The sequence below is a fragment of the Manacus candei genome, unplaced genomic scaffold (assembly GCF_025592945.1).
Source record: "Manacus candei isolate 608988 ecotype Guabito, Panama unplaced genomic scaffold, ASM2559294v1 h1tg000062l, whole genome shotgun sequence".
Taxonomy (NCBI): domain Eukaryota; kingdom Metazoa; phylum Chordata; class Aves; order Passeriformes; family Pipridae; genus Manacus; species Manacus candei.
In genome coordinates this window covers 288,485-310,434 of record NW_026138110.1, presented here as the reverse complement: position 1 = coordinate 310,434, position 21,950 = coordinate 288,485, and the positions used below count along the sequence as shown (strand labels likewise).

Below are 21,950 nucleotides of genomic sequence, written 5' to 3'. Positions count from 1 at the left end.
GTTATTCCCTCATTGTTTATCCCCCTGCTGAAGCAGCACATCAAAGTTCTGCTCCCTCCTCCCAGGGTGTTATCACTATTAGCATCAAGCATTTATTCACCAAAATAGGATGTGAGTAGATAAAAAGAGCCTTTCCATTAGTCACTGGCAGACAGCTGATCACACTCCAGCTCCCTCCAACACCACTGCTCCGGCCTCTTCCAGGCAGGTCCTGAGGGAGAGAGGTGGGCTGCCACACTCAGAGTTGTTTGCATCCCCGGTTTGGCCACCCCAGAGACACAGGGACATGGAAGCTCACTGACAGCAGCACCAAAACCCACCAAAGACACAACTCCCTTAGCCAGGTTTCCCTCTGCACCCTTGACTTCAGGCTGAACTTTACTGAAGGCCCCTAAAGGAGGGCACCATGGATTTCTCTGTAACACAGCACCTCCACACCAGTGACACACGTCCTGTCAGCCCTTCATGTGACAGCAGCTCATGGAGCAGCCCTAATCCCCACCTCACGTTACTGGGGTACCCACAGAACTTGGTTTCAGTTCACATGGACCAGGACCATTTATCATCACCATGGAACTAATCCTCATTGATGACTTCTGTTGGTACTACAAGGTTTCACTTTGACAATCTCACAGACCACATTTTCACAAGGGTATATCTGTGGAAACTACCAAGCACTGTAAAAGCATCTTTAAAACAGGGATCTATTTTGTGTTTGTGCCAGTGACCCGTGCATTGTGCACTGAATCAAAAATACATTTCTCTACTCGAAAGGAGGCATGGGAAGAAGCAGGGCAGGGAGTGCCTGCCAAGCTTTTTCTGGCTCCTCTGTACATCCAGGTTGGTTTTCTCCCAGTTGTTCCCATTTGTGAGAAACTGGGCTACACAGAGCTAATGGCTGAAACACAAGCAGGAGCTGCAGCACAGCCACCAGCAAAGTGAGACAGGTGGAGGCAGCTACAGGGATAAAATAAAGGGGAAAACTGGAATCTTTAAAGAACTGTGGCATGCCTTGTCCTCTTCATGTTGTATGATCCTCACTTGCAAACCAGAAATGAACAGCTGGTAGTCTACAACTCGACCTTCCTGATACCTTCCCAACCTTTTTGTGGGATCTTAAATAGGAAATGTGGAAATAAGACCAACTTCCAGGTCACCACACTTAAAAATCCTTGCCTTGGGATTTCCCTAAATTACAGTTCAAGGCATCCTTCAGCCACTAAATGCTTAAATCCTGATAACAAGATGCACATAGTAAGGTTTGATACACAGGAGGGCTGAGAGCAGTCATGATTATTAAACAATTTTATCTTCTGATGATTGATATGTGCAGGTTCATCAGCTCGCTATGAAATAGTTACTCTTTCAGAAAACTCGCTTAAAAGTTAAAAAAGGACTTGATACACTTTGTAACCCAGGTTACACCAGAGAAAAACATCAGACACTGGAATTGAACAACTGGTGCCAAGTAAGACAAAATGAAATAGCAAATATTCTTTATAAGATTATTGGTAAAGAAGAACTTCAAGTCAGCTCTGTGAGTTCACTATTACGTCCCATAAACGTTTTCTCCCTAACCTCAAAGAGACATAAAAATATTTCACCACTGTGTGGTGAAAATAAGTGACTTTCAATAGGTTATTTTGGAAAGAACATCTCCAGTCTGGAGACAAGAACATGAAGTGTGTATCAATGTTTGCCATAGCTTATGTCCCTGCAGGAAAGGAGTGTTCTGTTCTAAGACAGATTTTCCTAAAAAAAGTAGAAGAGGGCTTGTCATCGCACTGCGCATTTAGATCTTAACAAAGAGAAATCCTTCTGCACGTATCAGTCTGAAAATTACATTTTCAAGCAAAAATGGAGCCTGAGCAATCTCCCCCTAAACATAGAAAATGCATTGTGGAGCTGGTACCTCAGAAAAGCAGAATATCCAGCGATGCTGCCACAAACGGCGTGTGGGAGGGGAGTGGGAGAGTGGGCAGATGCACAATAACACAAGAAGAACACAGATCCAGAAAAAGGGTGGGTTTTCTCTGAAAAGCATGTGTCATCACTAGCTCTGAATGTAGAAATAGAGAACTCGTGAGATCCAACAAATTCCCCAACTTGGGATAATGAAGCTTGTAAGACTCCAGCCTCCAGGTTTTGCTCTCCAACCTGCCCCAGCAGCTGAGACAATGAACTCCTGCACTGCTGCAAGAGCCACAGCTCTCATCAGCACTGGGCTTTTTACCTGCCAGCTTTCAGGTGGACAGGCATGATCTGCTGAGCAAATCAGCATTTTCAGTCTGTAAAAACCCAGTGGATGAGAACCAAGAGTAACTGAGTACAGGAGGAGAGGATGTAAAGAAGTGATTATCTCCCCTGAAGCACATCCACTAACAAGGGTCCATCTCACAGAGATGAGCCCCTCTCTGCATCAATCATGTGGGCAGTGCAAAAACAAAGTTAAGACCAAGCCTAGAAGCCACACCAAGAAAATGCGACTCAAATCTCTTCCCAAAGGTACAAAAAAAAAAAAAAAAAAAAAAGGAGGTGGAAAAAGCCTCTCATGCTTTGAAGCCAGAAGGGAGACTGTTCTTTCCAGTTCTAAGATCTAGTACATTCAGGAAACAGCCCAGAAATCCAGAGTGATTTCAAACAGATCAAAAGGAGAAAGAGCTGTCTCAGGCAATAGTTTTTCCCTGGGGAACTCAACTTTTTGCCAGGTGTTGTAGAAAACCCTTCTGGACAAGGCAGATGACAATTCTGTGAGTTGGGCTCCTCCAAAGTGATGCACAGCCATACTTGTACGTGACACCCAACAGGTACATCCACCAGGGAGTTCACAAATATACAACCACCACCTCTGTCCCTACAAACTGTGCACTGGTTTAAAATTTACCTCCTTGCTGGGAGGGTAACAATGTACTTAATTCAACTATTTTAAATTATTCATCTGGATTGTGCATATTAGCATATTCAGCCATTTCAGTATCTACAGAATTGCACATTCCTAGAAAAGCAGCAAAATAATCCTTTCAGAAAGTAAAAGCACGAAGTCAACAATGGAAGCATAGGTTACAGTTACAAATTGCCTCCTGTCTCACTCATTGTTTAATCCATACTCTTATTTATTAGTCACACACAGTAGCAATTGTCCTAATTCTAGAGGTACAATAACCCTGGAACTGAGTTACCAATCACACACCCAATACTGGGTAGGTTTCATTTTATATTTTCCAAGAGAAAAAGTATCAAGCTTTAAAAAATGAAAAGCTCTACACTCTCTCATTCTTATGTTACCAAGTGGACATAACATGTTCTTGAAAGTTCCAAGTTGGAAATCAGTGTCATTGAGCTGGTACCAAAAAGATGACACATAAAACTGTGTTCTAGCTTTTTTCTGTACCTTGACTATATCTGTTCTACTAACTGAAAAGCAGCAGTACAAAACAAGAAATGAAAAAGGGCAAGTTGAGGTACAAATAGACCTAAATCAGACCAGTCTTAACATCTTTTCTGTTACACCACCTGGATATAAGTCACAGCACTGACACTTTGGTGGTCAGCACTAAAAACATACTTCAGATGCAGTAATACTTGCAATCCCACACCCTCCCTTGCACAGCAGGTTTCTGTCTCAAACATACTCAGTTCAACACTGACTAACTTTAAATGCAATTAATAATTACTCAGAGGGAAAAAAAAAAGATACTGCTTAGCTACCTTCATCTTGGGAGAGTTACTGAAAATATTATTCTGCTCTTATAAAATTAATTTTTCCATATTATGGGTGAAGAAAAAGACATAATACGTTCCTAGGAACATAAGAACAATCACTGTGGGATGAGACCAAAGTCTTCTGGCTTCAGCAGTGGCCAAAAATCAGATATTTAGCAAAGTGTAGAAAAGGACAAGCATGGCTGATAATTTCGAGTATTCTCCCAGCTTCTGGTCACTTCAGACTGCTGGGCACCTGTGCCAGGCATTTCCCTTTACATAGCCATCCTTTCTGAACACCAAGTCAACTTTCTGAACACCAAGAACAGGGTGTAGAAAGGCCCTTCAGACACCGATGCCTTTGGTTCAAAGAAATATCCCAATTAGGCGGTTAAGACATCCAAGTTGGCAATTCAAGAAGCGTATTTGTTTCATCAGAACCCTAAATAAACTAGAGATAGGTTATTTCTGGCAAGAGTGCCCATCCTGTGTTTTTTCCAAAGCCTGCTTAAGTTGCATTAACTCCCAGTATCGCTCCACTTATAGTAGCTTTCATATTGATTGAAAATATTGACGTCACATTGTATTTTAACTCAGTCAAACAGGGCCCCTCCCAATAGCTCGCTAAGGGCAGCAGCAGACATTTTATTGATTTCAGTGGACTTCAGAACACTTGATCTTTTAATTCACCAGTGAAATGTGCCTTCTCATCTTCCTTCCTGCCCTGCCCGCTTTCACCTTTGATTATTGTGTTCTCATCTCATGAAGTCATTAAAGCAAAGGAGGAGCAGAGGGATCATCCTGAAGGTGCTGCAGACCTGCCAGGTCCGACTCCCAAGGTGCACACTGTGTTCCTCAGGCTCCCTCATCCCTGCCCTTACACCTGTTGGATCTGCTCAAGAGGGGCAGGGTCTCACCTTCTGAAGGTGCTGTTTGTCCCTGCTCTGCTGACAACCCAGGGCAGATCACCCACAGCCAAGAGCAGGGGAGTTTGCTGGGGTCTGCACTAGCACTGCTGCTCCCCAGCTACCATCTGGTGTCATGGACAAGTGGTCCAACAGCCTAAGGGAACAATTCTCTAATCCTGGCTCCTTCTCTAATCCTGAGACAGGGCACGTTTCAAGCTTAAAGGTAATTATCCGGGAAAATTCACAAAAAGCAAGTTATACCCTGAAAGGCACTGCCACACATTCCACTTGTGTCCCTGACAGATCCATCCCACCACTAGCTACTTAAAAGTCCTATTCCTTGTCTTCCCAAAAACCAGGGGAGCCTTGCATATGAGCTGCCTGGGGAGTCAGAAGGAGGGCTCTTTATTTTAACCCCGCTGACCTACGTGCCGTAAGAGTTCATTCCACTCAGAAAGGATCCTGTTACCCTCACGTGGCTGGACTACAGTGTTGGATGGCGTGTAACCCATTTAACAGGAACATCTGTTGACCTGGAAGCACAATTCTGTTCTCCCAAAGCCAACAGGGCGATGTAAATAAAAATAACTTCACAAATTGCAACGATGTGAAAAATAATTATGCCTGGGCAGCAAGAGCTTACAACAGGAAAACTGCCTTGTTTGCCACTGCGTTGGAAGCTGAAAACCAGCATGACCCAGATCTCACCCACTTTAAATCCTTTCAGTTGCAGCCTAGATGCTGCACATAATCAGCTCTGCTTAAGCATCCTTGTTACGTGTAAAAGTGTCCCCGCACTTCAGTGCAGCACCAGGTCACACGGGTTCACATTTCAATGGGCCTGACCTACCTTCGACTCCCAGTTTACAAGCCCACAGTGATCAAAACAAAGGCTCGAGTAATCGCCACTTACACAAATGTTATTGTATGGGGATTTGCACATGTAACAGCCTGTGACACCCCCCCCAAAAAAAAATGAATCCTCTAAAATTAAACGTGACCCACACAATAAATTGCTTTCCACAGTTTGTTTCAGTTCGCAAAGTACAGAGGAAGAAAAGTAGGACCAAGTCATGAACCCGTATATTTATATAATAAATAAAAATATATTATATACTATATATAGCCCTATATTATATATATATGGTAGTGTAACAGTTCGTTTAGATACATGTCCAAAATAAAGACAAGTGCCACAAACATTTAAACACAAAATAATAATAATAATAAACTTAGCAAAGAGAATAAAAAGTTAAAAAAGGATACAAATGAACTGCCTTATCATGTGGCATTAAAACAAATACTAAGAACAGCATTTATAACACAACATTAACTAGTAAAAAGGGAGTTTATAGGGATACCAAAAAGGGATCCTAACACAATATTATGGATAAGTATTCACAAAATATTGGTTAGTAAAAGGGGAAATTAAAGGGAAAATACTATGGATACTAATAAAAGGGTATTAAAGGAACACTAAAGGATATTCAAAGTCTTCTTTCTCTGTTGCCTCCTGTCACTAAGCTGTGCCCACCCCCCAGACAGGCAGGGCTGTCAGGATCTGCAGCAGCTGGTCGGTGCCCATCCCTTCGCGGGCGTCCCCGCGGAGCAGCACAGGCTGGGTGGCAGGATGAGGATCGCTCAGCTCAGCAGTCCTGACAGCCCATTTTTATCAGCCCCACATTACACCACGTAGGGCCAGGACGCAGTGTAAGGGGAGGCCTGAATGGCAGCCAAACACCGCCTGAGCATTGCCTAATTAGTGGCAACTGTCTGGGCCTGCTCTACATCTGCAGCGACCCCTGCCCACATCATCTTCCTCTCACCATTATCTTTTTCACCCCTATGTATGACCTCTACCATTGTCTTTAAAGCACATCTTCCCACTGCTTATAACAAGAGAACACCTGTCTGCTACTCATTTATAAAAGCAGAAGATAAAATTTTATATTAAGGATTCTTAAAGAGGTCTCCGAGACTATTTTTAGATACTCCCCAAATTAGCAACCATGTTAAACACATTAACAGATCAGACCCTTTTTCTAAGCTAGGTGCTTTTCTCTGTTTCCTTTACTTTTGGCTTCTCTTCCCTCAGCCAAACAACTTCAGTGGTCTCAGTGCCTGACCAAACCAGTCCAGACGTAGCGCTGTTCCCTACGGAATGCTGAATTCCACACGCACAGCCAAACAGTGCCTTTAGCGGGGCTTTATTTGGCAAGGACAGCGAGAGGACGTAAGGAATTTGCTACAGAGCGAATCCCAAGCTTTGTGCTCCCCCGGGCACCCCGGGCAGAGGTATCTCGGTGCCTTTGGGGGACCCCCCGGGGCAGCGGCGGGTGCTCGGGACCCTGGAGAGCGCCCAGAACCCTGGAGAGCTCCCGGGGGATGCACCGGGCGGGCACGGAACGCCAAGAGCGCAAAACTGAGGAGTCGGGAACAGCTCGGGACGCGTCCTGGTGCCCCTCTGTGCCCGCTGAAAATGCAGGTTTCAAAATCCAGGCAAGCCAGAGCTGCTTCCTGTGGCACAACGCTTATTCCTGTTGGAAACACGGAGGGAAGGGAAGCACTGCCAGTTTTGTGCTTCCCAGTGGGAGTGCCTGGGGAATGGATGGCAAACGATCCCCCTCTCCTGGACAAGTAATGCCAAGGCAGCCATGAGTTCACATTTCATAGAATCACAGACTGGTTTGGGTTGGAAAGGACCTTAAAACTCATCCAGTTCCACCCCCTGCCATGAGCAGGGACACCTCCCACTAGCCCAGGTTGCTCCGAGCTCCATCCCACCTGGTATTCAACATTTCCAGGGATGGGGCAACCACAGTTTCTCTGGGCAACCTGTGCTCACCACCCTCACAGGGAAGAATTTCTTCCTAATATCTGCTCCAAACCTACCCTTTTATCAGTTTAAAACCATTTCCCCTTGTTCTAGCCCTACGTGCTCTTGTCCAAATTCCCTCTCCAGCTCTCTTGGAGCCCCTGCAGACACTGGAAGGGGCTCTAAGGTTTTCCTGAAGCCTTCTCTTCTCTAGGCTGAACGATCCCAACTCTCAGAGGTGCTCCACCCCCTGAACTTCACGGCCCTCCCACGTGCCTGCTCCAACAGGTCCTTGTCCTTCCCTTGCTGGGATCCTCAGAGCTGGATGCAGTGCTCCAGGTGGGGTCTCACAAGAGAGGAGCAGAGGGAGAGAATCACCTGCCCTGACCTGTTGGCCAAAATTCTGATGCAGCTAAAGCATCAAACCAGCCCGAGCACAAAGTTTTGGGATGGCTAAAACACAGCCCTGCTCTAGGGTAAGACAGAACAAGATGTATATCCTTGTATATCCATCACATCACTGAATTCCTTGGTGGCCCAAGGACACAGACTGCCAGGGAATTTCTACAGGAAGCACCTGAGAAGATCCAAAGACCCCTGAGGCAGCAGAAATAAAGAAGCAGTCTCCTTATGTGACAGACAAAAGCCAAAAAGCCAGGACTGAACACCAAACCCAGCAACAGGCCATGGGCCTCTGACCAGGGTCCAGGGGCACTGCCTGAGAGCCCCCCTTCCCTCCTGAGTTGGTCTTGGATTAATTGTCGACATTCCACACTAAACATCTGCCAGGTGACCTTTCAAAAGCATTTTATAACCTATTACAAATACCTTTTCTAAATCATATCAATTTTAAAAGTCATTTTTGAGTCAGCTAAATACATAGATTCCTTGGAAGTCATGGGAGATGTTAGCTCACTGTCCTTTTAGAACTTAAAAAAATAACATAGGTCTCACTTTCAAAACACTAGTTTTGTTTCCTTGTCTGTCTAAGAGTAATACTGTAGCACAATTTTAAATTTGTTAGCTTCCAGATCTGTGTTTATGGAATCATACAATGAGAAACTCCTCACAGACACACCCAAAAGGGCATATTTGATGCACATCATTTTCTTTCACTGTGAACTCAGTGGGTAAAAGAGCTTGACCATACCAGGACACCTTCAGTTATGTGAAACAAAGCATTCCCAGGAATCAAGGGATGTTTCGGACACACAGAAAGGCATATACTACCATGGATTTGTTCCTGAAGTGCTTTCAATTCCCATTAATTCCTGTGGAAGATGAGGATGAAGAATTTGTCTTCTCACACAACTAACAGGAAATGGTCCCAATTCATGGGACAAAGGCAGCGCTCTGTCTAGATTAATCATCATTTTCACTTTAAAAACGCTATCTTTCTAGCAGGAATAATTCCTGAAAAACACTTTGTGACTTCTGGGGAGCCTTGGGAACAAAGACCTTACAAAGGGGAGCTGTCTGAACCACTTTCCCAAACAACCTCTCGCCATTATGGAGATCTGGAAATGCACTGCAGACATCCATTACCCAAAACACATCCTTGCAAAAACGGCGCTGTAACCTGACGTGGGAGTCTTGCTGAAACCCAGCTGAGCTCGTCTAATGATGCCCCTGGACTGTCACTACACACTCAGGGAATTTAACATTTCACCAAGACAGCAGCGTTAAAAAGGATGAATAAATATCTGGCAATTCACCCGTTTCCTCGCCCTTGCTCTGGAGGTCACCAATGGGATGCCCCCACCTGGAAATCAGAGTGATTGTGCTCAAGGTGGCAGTGAACCGGGGTGAGAAAGGACTAGAAACATTTCTGCACAGATCTAAGCAAAGCTGCCAGAGCAGCTCAAATTTGAGCTGGACATCTCAGTTGGTATATCCACAGCAAAAGGGCAGATGATTTATTCACAGGGGTTAAGGCCGTGCTCTGCACTGGGAAGGGATAAAGGCAGCAAATAGAGACTTAATATTAAAAAGGAGGGCAAAAAGAACTGTAAATGTCTCGGTCTGCACCAGAGGCATACTTCATCCCAGGCTTTCCCCTCAATTTATCATCCTTAAGCTCTTGCAAAGAGCAAAACAAGCTTTTCTCTCCACAACAACCAGCACTGGATTACAGGGAGTGTTTTAATTCCGCTCTGCCCGGTTCATGCTCCTGGAGCACCTGTGAGCAGCATGTGGAACAGAGGTAATCCTTCCTCCTGCTCACAGAGCTGCCACACTGAGAACTCCTTTCAAGGCAGGGAATTCCTTTTAAGACACCCAGGATCCTCTGATGGCACTAACAATTACACAGGATGAGGTTCACAGCAGGAGTTAACTGGTCTGTGTGGAAGAGGCAGAAGCTGGACTTTCCAGCTAGGGATAATGAAGACAAACACTTCAGCACATCACTGGGGACGTGAGAAACCTAGATCTGAAATCCCAGGTGTCCTATCATCTCAATGAATGAATGGCCCAATTAAAACACTATTATTTATGTAAAGTAGAACAACTCCAAAAAAAGGAGGAACAGACTAGTACGGCACCAATATATTCATTTGGGACTTCAGACAGCTCTCTGAATCCAAAATCTCTAAGCAAAGCCTTAACCACCCCTCTTTTGACAGAGATTTGGAATGGAGCAGGCTGTCAAAGCACCGAGTCAGCCAACACATCCTCATGGCAGAGCACGCTGGTCAGTTGGAAAAGTGGGAAAGGGACCTCAGCACCTTGTGCCCCATCTTTTACCTGGGTTAATTGGTAGCCTTGTGCTCTCACGCTTCCCTGGTCTGTCTTGGTGCTGGCTTGAAGGTCACTGCATTGTCCACCATTCCATAACACACAGACATCCTGAGACATCATCTTTTCCGTACTGAAGGAAATACCTGCAAACTTTTCAAAAATCCTAAACAGAACAATGGATTCTCATCTCCATAACTGCAACCAGCCAGCAAACAGGATCCAGCAGTCCCTTCCATCTCTTTTCTTTGAGGACACAAGGATGCACAGCAGAAGGCTTTCTAAATGAAAATCAGTCTTTAATTCAACATCTGAAGAGAGGGAAGGAGTGGCAGAGAGGAACTGTTATGTACTGCCTGTAAGGACACAGCATCCCCCTACAAGGATAAAGGAGCAAGGTTGAGCCTGGGAAGGGGGAAGAACAGTCTGCTTAATGCTGTCTTTTTATTTCCCACTAATAAATCAATTTTTTTCCCCCAAGCAGAGTGTGTTGCCAACGCTGGTGCCACAGGGTGGCACTGCAGCCCCGGCTGTCCCCAGCAGCCTCAGATCTCCATGCTGGCACAGTCTAAGGAAAAGCACAGGTGCTAACATTTCAGTCTGTCTTGAACTGCAATCACAGGCTTTAATACACTTAATAGTATTAAGTAGCTTAATATAATTCAGGGGAACAAAACGTTTTCCACTGGGCAACTGGTTTTTACTGCTTGAAATAAAAATTAAGCTAGTTTTCCACTAATCTTGGGGAAGGTCCCTTCCAGATTGCCTGCTCCAGGGCAGTGAAATGACAGTTCTGCTGGCCTGAAGCTCTGCTACAACTGCTCTGATCCCATCCCTCTCCTCCCATAACCCTGGCACACAGGTGTTCCCAGCAAAGGCTCTCTGCTCGCTTTCTCCCACCATGGAAAGAGCACAGCGCCTCCTGCTTTTTTGCACCACAATTACCTCTCCCATTTCTCCAAATCTGTTACTGTGTCATGGTTTAACACACTGAGGAGGTTACATCATACAGCCTGGGGCATACCTGCACACAATCATCAGTTTGCCCAGGAGAGAGAGAACAGTACCTGGTCAGCAGAAATGCACTTGGGATTTAATGCTCCCTTTCAACACACGGGAGGGGCAAACCTCCCACTTTCAAAAGCCAAACGTATTCCTTTTAGCCATCAACACGGGTGCCTCGGAGAACGATGTTTTCCACAAGCTCATCATCCCCCCGAGGCAGAAAAGAAAACTGTGCCCGGCGAGGACAGAGGAGTAACCTTTGCAAAGTCTCCTGCTGGCTCGTGCTCTGTATGATCTCAGACGAGCTGCTGCTGTGCAGTCATGTGCAAGGAGGCTCTTTCTGAATTCATCACACACCAAACTGCATGTGTGTGCAGCAGTAGTTGCTTCAGCTGCTGTTTTGTACCGGAGAGCACAAAAAAAAACACCCCACCTGATTATTGCTGGTTTTGCCCTTTAGTTTCCTCACCCCGCTTCGTTTACTGGGGCTGTTTTAACCCGTTCCTGTGCTGGGGAAAAGGAATTTCTGCAACAAAGAACACGCTTGGCAGGATTCTAAGTGCGGTCTTGCCTCCTGCAGCATCTCAAACTGAGAGGTGTGTACTTAACTTTGCACCACACAGAAATGCAGCCAAGGTGAGAGGTGTGGGGGAAGAGACAGGTGGTAGCCTGGAAGAAGAGTGAGGGGGTTGTGGAAGAAAACAGGCTGTGGTATGAGACAGGAAAGGATGCTAAATCCTTTTCATTTCTAGGAGCATGAAGAGACACATCTACAGCTGGTTTTATTCTGTGATCTTGCCATCATTACAAGCTCAAATAAGGAAATTAACCCCTGAGATCTGGGAGCTGAATCCTGAGGATTCACTGTGAAAAAATGAGAGCGATGAGGCTCCCACTTAAAACCTAAAAAATTCCTAATTGAGACCATAATCTTTATTCAACCCCATTACATACATGTACTGTGAGACAGTCTGTAATTAAGGATCACATACTATATATATATTCATGAGACCTCTGCCCCCTGCAGTGAGCAGGCCCAGGCAGCACACACTTCAGACACAGAGCTTTGAGCGCTTATTTTCTCCTTTATGCTCAATGGGTGGCAGAAGCACTTCCATTCTGCACGATAAACCTGATTGCTCAAGATTAAATTATTAATTCCCTCACAGGCCTTTCTGTAGTTCTGTTAAATATATATATATGTATCTGTAATAATGCATTTACGTTCAAGAACAGCTCTGCAAAACGAAAGGGACTTAATCTTCAATTTACAAGGCCAAAGGAATCCTCTCATTTTGGCTGCACCAACCAGGAACGCTTAGAATCTTATTTTTCAGGATATAGACGTGACACAACGTTTGTATTCCAAAAGTGGTATTTCTGTTGGCTTCATCTGCTATAATGGTGCTTGATATTTGTACAGGTAGACCAGGAATCACAAGCCAACCTGTCAAATGAGGGGACACGTAACTGTTGGCTGTCCTGAGTTTTCCCAAGTGAGCAGCACCATGTAGGAACTTTAAAGGAGAACAAAGTCCAAGCCCACATCTCCAGGGCAAGGCTCTGTTTCCTGAATGGCCAGCTCTGCTCCCTTTCCCATGATCCCACATCTTAGACATCCCACTTCCAACATATCCCAAGCAAGAACACCTCCCACCCCTTATTGTTAAAATCAGATGTGTAAAAATCATATATACCATGGAAAAATAGAGCACAGCTCTGTCACCAGAGTGATGCATAGGGGAACACACACCTTATTTCTGGCACTTCCTAATCTTTAAGCATAACTGTCCTCAGACTTGCTCCTGGGAATGTCTGGATGCTCACAAACCCTCTCACACCTGACACACACAGTGTCAGGCTACTGTGTCACCAGCGGTGTCACCATTTGTACCCGCACACAGGCTGCACCCCAAGCACTGCTGAAACACAGAATGGGATGAGACAGCTATAAAAAAACCATATGGAAAGGGAATAACCTCCCCTCAGCAAGCACTGAACATAATGCCAGCTTCTTGCCTGCCTTCCAAAAAAGCCCCTGGACCAAAGGATCATCTGTTGACACCTCCTTACTCCTTTTGGCAGCCAGTCTCATCTTCCCTCTTCTGCCCTGCCTTATCCTTGCCACGTAGCAATATTTCCCCACACCCCTTTTCCTTCCAGAGAGTCCCTGTCCTGTCCTCCCCAGCAGATTTCTGTCGGATCCACCTCCAGGCGGCACTCGGTATTCTGTAGAAAGCCAGAAGGCTCGGCAGCAAGGCTGCTTAGGCTCATCCCTCCTGAATTCCGACACCTTCCCTCCTCCCGGCAGCAGGTCCCGGGGAGGGCACCCGGGGACCCGCGCGGTTCAAACACAACGGGGAAAGGCTGGGAAGCGTGTGAGCCAAGGACGAGGCTCCCTCGCCGCCGTCGGTCCCAGCAGATGGGGTCAGCAGAGATCCCAGTGCCGGCTGCCGTGCGCGTTCCCCGCCCCTGATCCCACGGCATCACTAACGGCGGGGGGCGAGGATCGCATCTCCACCGCCGAGAGCCCCGGTCCCCATGGCAACGGAGCTGGGCAGGAAAACACCCCTGCACAGGCTGTGGATTGACACGGGATGAGCCAGTGAGCTCTGCAGCATTCCCAGGCTCAAAGGACCCGCACGACGAACGCTTTGCTCCATCGGCGTGCCACGCTCCTGCAAATTTTGCAACCGTGCCTCTCGCAGCAAACGCTGGCGTGGGATGAGCAACAAACACGGGAAGGAGGCAAGGAGGGACCGTGGTCCAGAAGCTGGAGAGGGAGCAGACACTTGCAGGGTGTTTCTGGCTCATCTGCCGGTTTTCCATTTTTCCTCCAGGCAAAACATACTGAAATTCTGTAAAAAGGTGTAGAGTGCTACATTCTCTGTGGTTCTGCCCACCCCCCCGGGTAACTTCAGCAGATAAACACGTCTACAAAAGCAAGCAACCTCCGACAGCAGATGTGTGATTCTATTAATGCACACGGATAAAAATGGAAAGCCAAAGTTCCACACACCTACCACCACGCAGATTAACTTCCTTTTTTAGCACAAACCTGCACTTTCCACTACTATTTTTTTCCCATACTCTCCAAATTGGGGGAAGAAAGCGTGTTTCCCCCTCTGTCCTCACCATCCAAGACATTCCAGCAGCTACTTTAACACCTACACAGTACAACAAACTGGCTACATTTCTCCTCTCCCTTTGCTTTGCCAACTTTCTCATAAATAGCCTGGGTTTCTGAGTAACTGTACTACTGAAATACCATAAAACAAATTGTTTCTTTGATACTGAATAACAACACTTTTTTTTTTCCCCTGACAAAAGCCATGCAAGTTCCTGGACAACTTCCTGTATAAATATACACTCATTTAAAATGTTGTTGCAGTCTGGATTCGCTTGCCTTAAATAATGAGAAAATTATTTTGTTTCTTTACCCACAGAGGTTTCTGTCTCTCTCTACCCACACACAGACATCTGTACATATATTTACTTAAAGACTTGGCTAAATAATCACTGACTAGAATAAAAAAAGAAGACTGAAATACCCAATCCTGCAAAAGTCTCAAGAGCAAGACAGTTGGGGTACAGGGCTGCTATAAAGCACAATAGATAAGTCAGCTTATTTCTAATTGACCCAGAACTCAACCCGTAAGAAAATGACTTCTTGCAGCTTTACCAGCTCTATTAAACTCTATTTCTACAGAAGCCTGTGGTAACAAGAGTCTTAAAACGCATTAGTAAATTATAATTAGGGATTTCTTATCTCTTTTACATGCTTACAAATTAAAATCCAACTTAGTCAAAGAAAGGCTTCCATTGACTTATAGAAGGCTTTGGAGAACGTCTGTAATTTCTACTGATGCTGACAGGAATTGTGTTCCTAAAGGCAAAACGAGAAGCTGATGCTTTGCCAAGGAGGAAAACCACCAAGAACGTGTGGGGAAGTCCTGCTGAACGTTGTTTTGTGTACCAGGAGAGCAGGTGGAAGGAGGACAGCAAAAAGTGAGGAGAAAACCGTATTTCACAGGGATTAGGAGCTCACAGAGATCAATCCCAAAGGAGCAGGTCAGGCACAGCCACATCACTCACCTGCTCTGAAGAATCTGCCCAGAACAGTTGGCTGATGGTGAATGTTTCTTAGCACACACACACATACACACACATCACCTAAGCTTACTTACCTTAAATATTAATGCAAGGACACCTACTCACAACTCTGGTGACCTCAGCGTTAGAGTCTCGTGGCTTAATTCTTCAGGGCAAAAAGAGCAAGACTTAAATTTGGCAAATGAAATTAAATGAATCCTTTTCCCCGTGACAACAATTTTCCCCAACTGTCATAGACTGCAGGGCCCAGCATTGTGACAGCTAATTAGGCTCTGGCAACAGGGCCAGCGCTCTGTTTCTGCAGGATTTCTGTGCAGTTCTGCCTTGTGACTGGACACAAGTTAGTTTACTTCTGTATTTAGTTTGTATTTAGTTTTGTTTTGTTTTTTTTTAATCTCAGAAATACACATACGCCATTGAGAAATAAATAAGAAATAATTAAAACCCAACTGCCTGCATCTTCAAGCTCCGTGCATTCTTCTTACCTTATGCTTTTTGTAAGAACCACACAGAACCTTAAAATACCTTTTAAAATTAGTGTTCTAGACACATCTTATACTCTCTCTAAGTATAACAGTATCCCACATTTATTTTGTATTGTATCCCTAGCAACAGGTGTGAGAACACTTTAGTTAATTCATAAAAAACCCTAATGTACAGGAATATTTTATAGCAGGATACTGAGCTAACAATCCCATGGAGGTGAAGTGTGTGTAGGATGTTCAAAATCTATGTCCCTCTCTGGGGACACAATTCACTGCTGGGTCCTGGGCTCTTCTCTCAGTAGTCAACAGCTCTTGAAACTCCTACACAAATCAAAGTCACAGAACAGTTTGGGTTGAAAGGGATTTTAAAGGTCATCCAGTCCAATTCCACTGCAATGAGCATAATTTACTCTAATGCAAAGTCAAATATCTCTAGAACTTGCCTGAGCTTCTACTCTGAAATATGCTCAAATCATTTATTCCATTCAGCAAAAATTAAACATATTGATTCCCCCATACCAAGGGCAAATATACATTAAAAAGGCTAATAATTCATTACAGTAAACAACCTATTGGTGCTTGTCCCAGGCACCAGGAGCCTTACAAACTGACAGCTCCATATCCAGGCATGGACAGAAATAAGCACTTCTCAAAACAGAACCCAAAATAATTGGTTTCCTACCCCTGCCTCCAGTCTGACACTTCCAGTGAAGTCAGAAAAGCCATCTCAGCTGTGAGGATTTTGGTGCTTGAGATGAGGATTTGCATCCTGTGAGGAATCAGATCATCAAATCACTTCCCATACAAACTCAGGAGTGTTTTAGGTAACTTTCAGTGCAAACGCTTCTCTGTGCTCATAAAAAATTCCCAGTCAAAACTTTTTCAGCTGGATAATGGCTTGCCAAAACAACACACTTAATGAGGCATCATAGCAGATCACGAAAATATCTATTTCCCCCTAAAAAAGTTGCCTTTGCTTAGAGATGGGGAGAAAAAAAAAAAAGAGAAAGAGACAGACAGTACAGTACAAAAAATCCCTTCCACCCTGCTGAAAATATTGCTTTCAACAACAGCAATCACTGCCAGTCAGGACTCAAAATTAATGAGGAACCTGGGGATGGGGGGAAAAAAAATTCCCAAGATAAAACTATATTTGGATGGTAATCTGTAGCAGTCTGCACTGGGGTATAAACATGCACCCAACGTGGCAGTCAGGTTATGTGCAGGCTGATTAACCTGCTCCAGGTTACCTGCTTTGATGTTTTACCTCAGGGCATCTCCAGAAATAAGCCCCAAGCACTGTTCCCACACTTTTCCAAAGAATTACCATGCAAGAAACTTGCACTGTGGACACTGATGCTTGTGGCTCCAGTAAACGTGACCAGACATCCTGTGATGTCAAGTGCAAAATACAGCTATTTTTTGTGTTTATCACACAATTAAGATGCTGATAAATATATATATATATGACTTACATACATATATCCAACACTACAAATAAGATTCCAAGGTGAAGATGCATCTCCAGGTAGCTCCAGAGCAGGAGCACATTTGTAAACGTTACAGCCTGAGCGACCGTCACCGGAGTGACGTATTTTTTGCTTTATTTTAAAATCACACTGCACCAAAGGTCAGCCCTCCCTTATCACCTGACGTGGAGCTGCTGGACAAGCCAAAGGAATCCTGCTGACTGGAACTTGGTGAGGACCTGTCCTTGGAAGTGCTCCTACAGCAGAAGGAATGTGGCAATTAGGAAGGTTTCTCTCTCTGTAATTTCATTCCTCTGTCAGACCCGTTTGGTCATTTCGGACAAACCACCTTAAGCCATTTTCTCCCATCGTCACTGGTAACACCCAAATGATCCAAAATTTGGCCAATCCGTTCCAGGAGGCTGAATAGCTTTCCCTGAAAGACTGGGTTAATTACTATAATCCCCAGCAGTGTTACTGAGGTGGCAAAATCTCAAGGGCCTGGAACTGGTGAGGATAGAGTGACAACAGGCTTAAGGACAAAGTCCCTTTGTGTTGATAAACTGGGTGTGCTCAGTCCCAGCAGCTGTAACTAATATTTATTTCCTTTGTTTTTCCCTCTTTTTCTTATATTCACATGATACAAACACCAGCAGCAGTCAAAAAGGTTGCTAACCAAGCTGTGGAAAGCACAGTTACAATTCAAAGGCAATAAAATACAGCAAAGGTGGAGTTTTGTGTTAACAAAACTTGAAAATTGGTGATCTGATGTTCTGACCTGTACACATCAGTGATTTGTACCAAAGTTCTAGAACTAAGGAAAAAAGGGGGGGGGGGGGGAAGGATAAGTCAAGCTCTGCCACAGGCTGCCCAGGGCAGTGGTGGAGTCACCGTAAAATCCCAGATTGGTTTGGGTTGGAACCAAGGGACCTTTAATGCTCATCCAGTCCCACCCCCTGCCATTGGCAGGGGCACCTTCTAGTATCCCAGTTTGTTCCAAGCCCTGTCCAACCTGGCCTTGGACATTCCCAGGGATGGGGCAGCCACAGCTCCTCCGGGCAACCTCTCCCTGGCAGGATGTAAAAGGTGTGCAGATGTGGCACTTGGGGACACAGCTAAGTGGTGGCCTTGGCAACGCTGGGGAAATAGTTGCACTCGATCTCAGAGGGCTTTTCCATCCTAAATGACTCCATGATTCTATGACTTTTGCACCAAGTGCAGGTAACAGCAAAGAATGAAGAGCTTGTGACCGGTCAGCCAAAATTTTGATGCCCAGAAAACCCCTGAAAAACCTGTTAAAGCAGTCCAATTGTAAGGATTTTGAGCAAATCTACTGACCTACCTAGGAATACTTCTGCCCTCTGAAATCCCAAGTACATGGTGACAGTCACAGACCTGCTCTGTCTGAGTGTCCACTGGGCCCCCCAGTGACACCTGCATGGCTCAGCAAAACCAGAATTGCAAACGGCTCCCTGCTGACTGGATCGCAGGAAAAATTGGATAACCTTCACAAAACTGCCCAGAGGACTTCCAGAACAATGGAGCAGCCCTGACATAAAGGGAATAATGATCACAGGAGCAGCCAAAGCGAATTTTGTTAGGAACTAATCACGTCAAACAAATGGCAGGGCTTGGGGTGGTTTTATTGTAATAAGCCTTTCAAATGGACCTGCATAAGCAAACTGGTATGGAACCAATAGAGATAAAAGTACAAAAATAAGGCTGTTTCCTAATAAAATATAGAAAACCATTCTTTGCTGGGTATCTCTGACCCATGAATGCTGGAGATGAGACAGTGGATTTATAAAAATTTCAGGAGCTTGAAATGTAAAACACAGGTGGGGAGGTCCCTCACCCAGAAGAGGAGGGGCTGGAATCAGCTCTGCCCTACTCATCACACTGCCCAAAAGCTGGTTTCAGCTTCAAAAATCAGAACTGGGAAAAATTAGACCAAAAAAAAAAGTTTAAAGCAAGCCCACATCAATGAACAATTCTACCCATCTCGGTGGAGTTTTCGTGGTTTTCTGCCAGCAGAGATGATACAGAAACGTGGCTCTGCACTGACAGACTTCGAACCTTCTTCAGCTCTAATTGGTGGCGCTCATGCAGTCAGCTACTAATTGCATTAGTTGTTATTTCCAACACAAATACAGAGCACAGATATCTCCTTACCCCATTTGCCTCTTCAAAAGCATTGCCTAGTTGTGCATAAAAAGCCTTCCCCGGAAAATAATCAGAGGGAAAAATTCCGAGCCCGCTGCAGATACGCTAATTCCAGGGTACATCTTAGTTCTGAAGATTTGCCTTTGATTTGGACACTTGTTTCAAGAAAATTAACATACAAACCAGAAGTTATCGTAGATAAGACAAAGGATGAAATTAATTTTAACATTTCTATCCTTTTTTTTTCCCCCCTTTCTCCTTTATTTCCAGTTAGAACATTTAAAGTTCCGTGTTCCACGGATTGCAAAAATGGGGGCTGGTGCCTTTCATTCACCAACTACCACTTTTGTCAGGTGGATTTTGGTACCATCTAAAGTGGTTTTTGTCCTGCAGCATAAAAACAGATGATTGCCTTGTTAATGTGCTCTGGCTCTTTTGCTGACACACAGAGGGTGTAACAAAGTCACAAACACAGAGCAGGTTGGAAAGGACCTTAAGGATCAAAGTCAGCAGCAGAGGTTCATTAATCTAAAAACAGCAACATTTTAAAAAGCCTACTGAGAGAGTGGGCCTTCCTAGTCTGGAAAAGGAGGATCAAATAATGCTTGAATCAAATTATATAAAATTCTTTCTCACTCATTTTGTTCATGTTATTAAAATACCTTAAATTTCTCTCAGTGAACTGTGGAGCTGATAGTATTAATGCCCATTAAAGAACTGCACAGAGAGAGATGCTGCTTTAAAGCTAAAATGCCCCAGGTAGAGGGCAGGAGCCCCCCAGACCCAGCACTTCCCATGAGGCAGCTCATGGAGATGCAGGAAAGAAAGAGCACCCACTACCACTATCACTGTTTTATCCTTTCAAAGGTATTATTTGAGGATATATGAGCAGATAATAACATGAAGGATGTTTTTAAATGGCACAAGAGCCTCAAGGCCAGGACTGGCATCCCACTGTCAACACCCAGGGGACCTTGGTGCATCCCACGTGCTGGGCATGTGAGATGTGCACCTACAGGAAAAACCCACACACACCCCATCCCCACTGAACATGTGCTGTAGGAAAGCTGTTAATTATTGCTCAACATTTCTCAGCCTTCCTTACTTGTAACTTCCACTGCAGCTCCCCAAAAGTCAATGGCTCCACTCCTTGTCTGCAAATAACATCCAAAATCAGCACGTTCACACCACACTGTGAAGGCCATTGTCAGAGAAACGAGTTTCCCTCCAAGATTCACTTTAAAAGCAGCACTATTTGTGCTAAAATGGCATGGTAAAAATCACTGAAATATCAACTTAGCAAGGAGAAATAACAGACTGCAGCCTGGGATTTAAGAAAGTCTCAGATACTTAAGAAAGTATCCTTTTAACTGGGTGTGATTAACAGGTTACCCTGAATATTCTCAGCACCTTCACCTATACATTTCTGAGGTGACACACACACATTGACCTGATAATACTGAAAGAAATGCAGCCAAACTGACACAAACCCTTCTGAAAAGTCTCTTAGGGCTTTTAAATATCAACTACCTTTTTTTAAATGTAAACCATGAGAAAATATATAAATGTATGTGTGTATAGGGTTTCAAATTAATACACAAATGCAAACAGAGGGTAGATGACACAAAGTGTCATGTCCAAGCTACTCTGAACTAAAACACCTGGCAAGCTGCAAGACAGAAATACAAAAAAAAAAAAAAAACATTCAGTGAACCTGAGAGAGAATCAGGTACATTTCAAACCACCTTCTCATTAAATACCAGAACTAAAATATCATGCTGTTTTATAGCCTTCCACTTTTTTAAAGCAGCATCCTAACTAATTCAAATGCTCTTCGCCCTCTTTGGCAGATCATCAACTAAACCACCACCTGGCTTAATTAAGCAGGATTGAAACTATTCTGCATAAAAGTAAGCATAAAAGGTGAGAGAAACCACATGTTCATCTTTTATCTCATATTTACTCATGTCCCTGAAACCTAAGAACACTTTCATTCCCTGCTGGACTCCTCACAACGAGTGTTGTGCTTTATATGAATGCCATGAAGATTCCTAATCTGGGTAAAAATGCATCCATGGGACATGTGGCATCCAGTGTGTGGAAAGTAGCAGAGAGCTCACTCTGGTGAGATCCCACCTGGAATGCTGCATCCAGCTCTGGGGGCACCAACACAGGAAGGACATGGACCAGAAGAGGCCACCAAGGTGGTCAGAGGGAGGGAGCGGCTCTGCTGTGAGGAAAGGCTGAGAGAGTTGGGATTGTTCAGCCTGGAAAAGAGAAAGCTTTGGGGTGACCCAATTGTGGCCTTCCAGGACCTGAAGGAGCTACAACAAAGATGGAGAGAGACTATTTCAAAGGGCCTCGAGGGACAGGACAAGAAGGAACGGCTTTTAATTCCGAAAAGTACAGTGGGTTTATCAGCAGCTCACTGTTCTTTAAACCTAATTTTGAAAATATGATTTATCACCCCTTTTCCTTCATCTCTTCTCCTGATATTTTTAAAGAAGATGCCTAAAATCTCTGTCTCACTGGCCTTGGCTGCCAGCCAAGGGAA

General features: G+C 44.6%; 1 protein-coding gene across 11 annotated transcripts in view; it reads right to left on the bottom strand.

Moving 5' to 3' along the window:
* ANK2 (ankyrin 2) overlaps positions 1–21,950 on the bottom strand; it is a 185,844-nt gene that overhangs the window by 150,948 nt on the left and 12,946 nt on the right. The gene's annotated exons all lie outside the window — the stretch shown is intronic.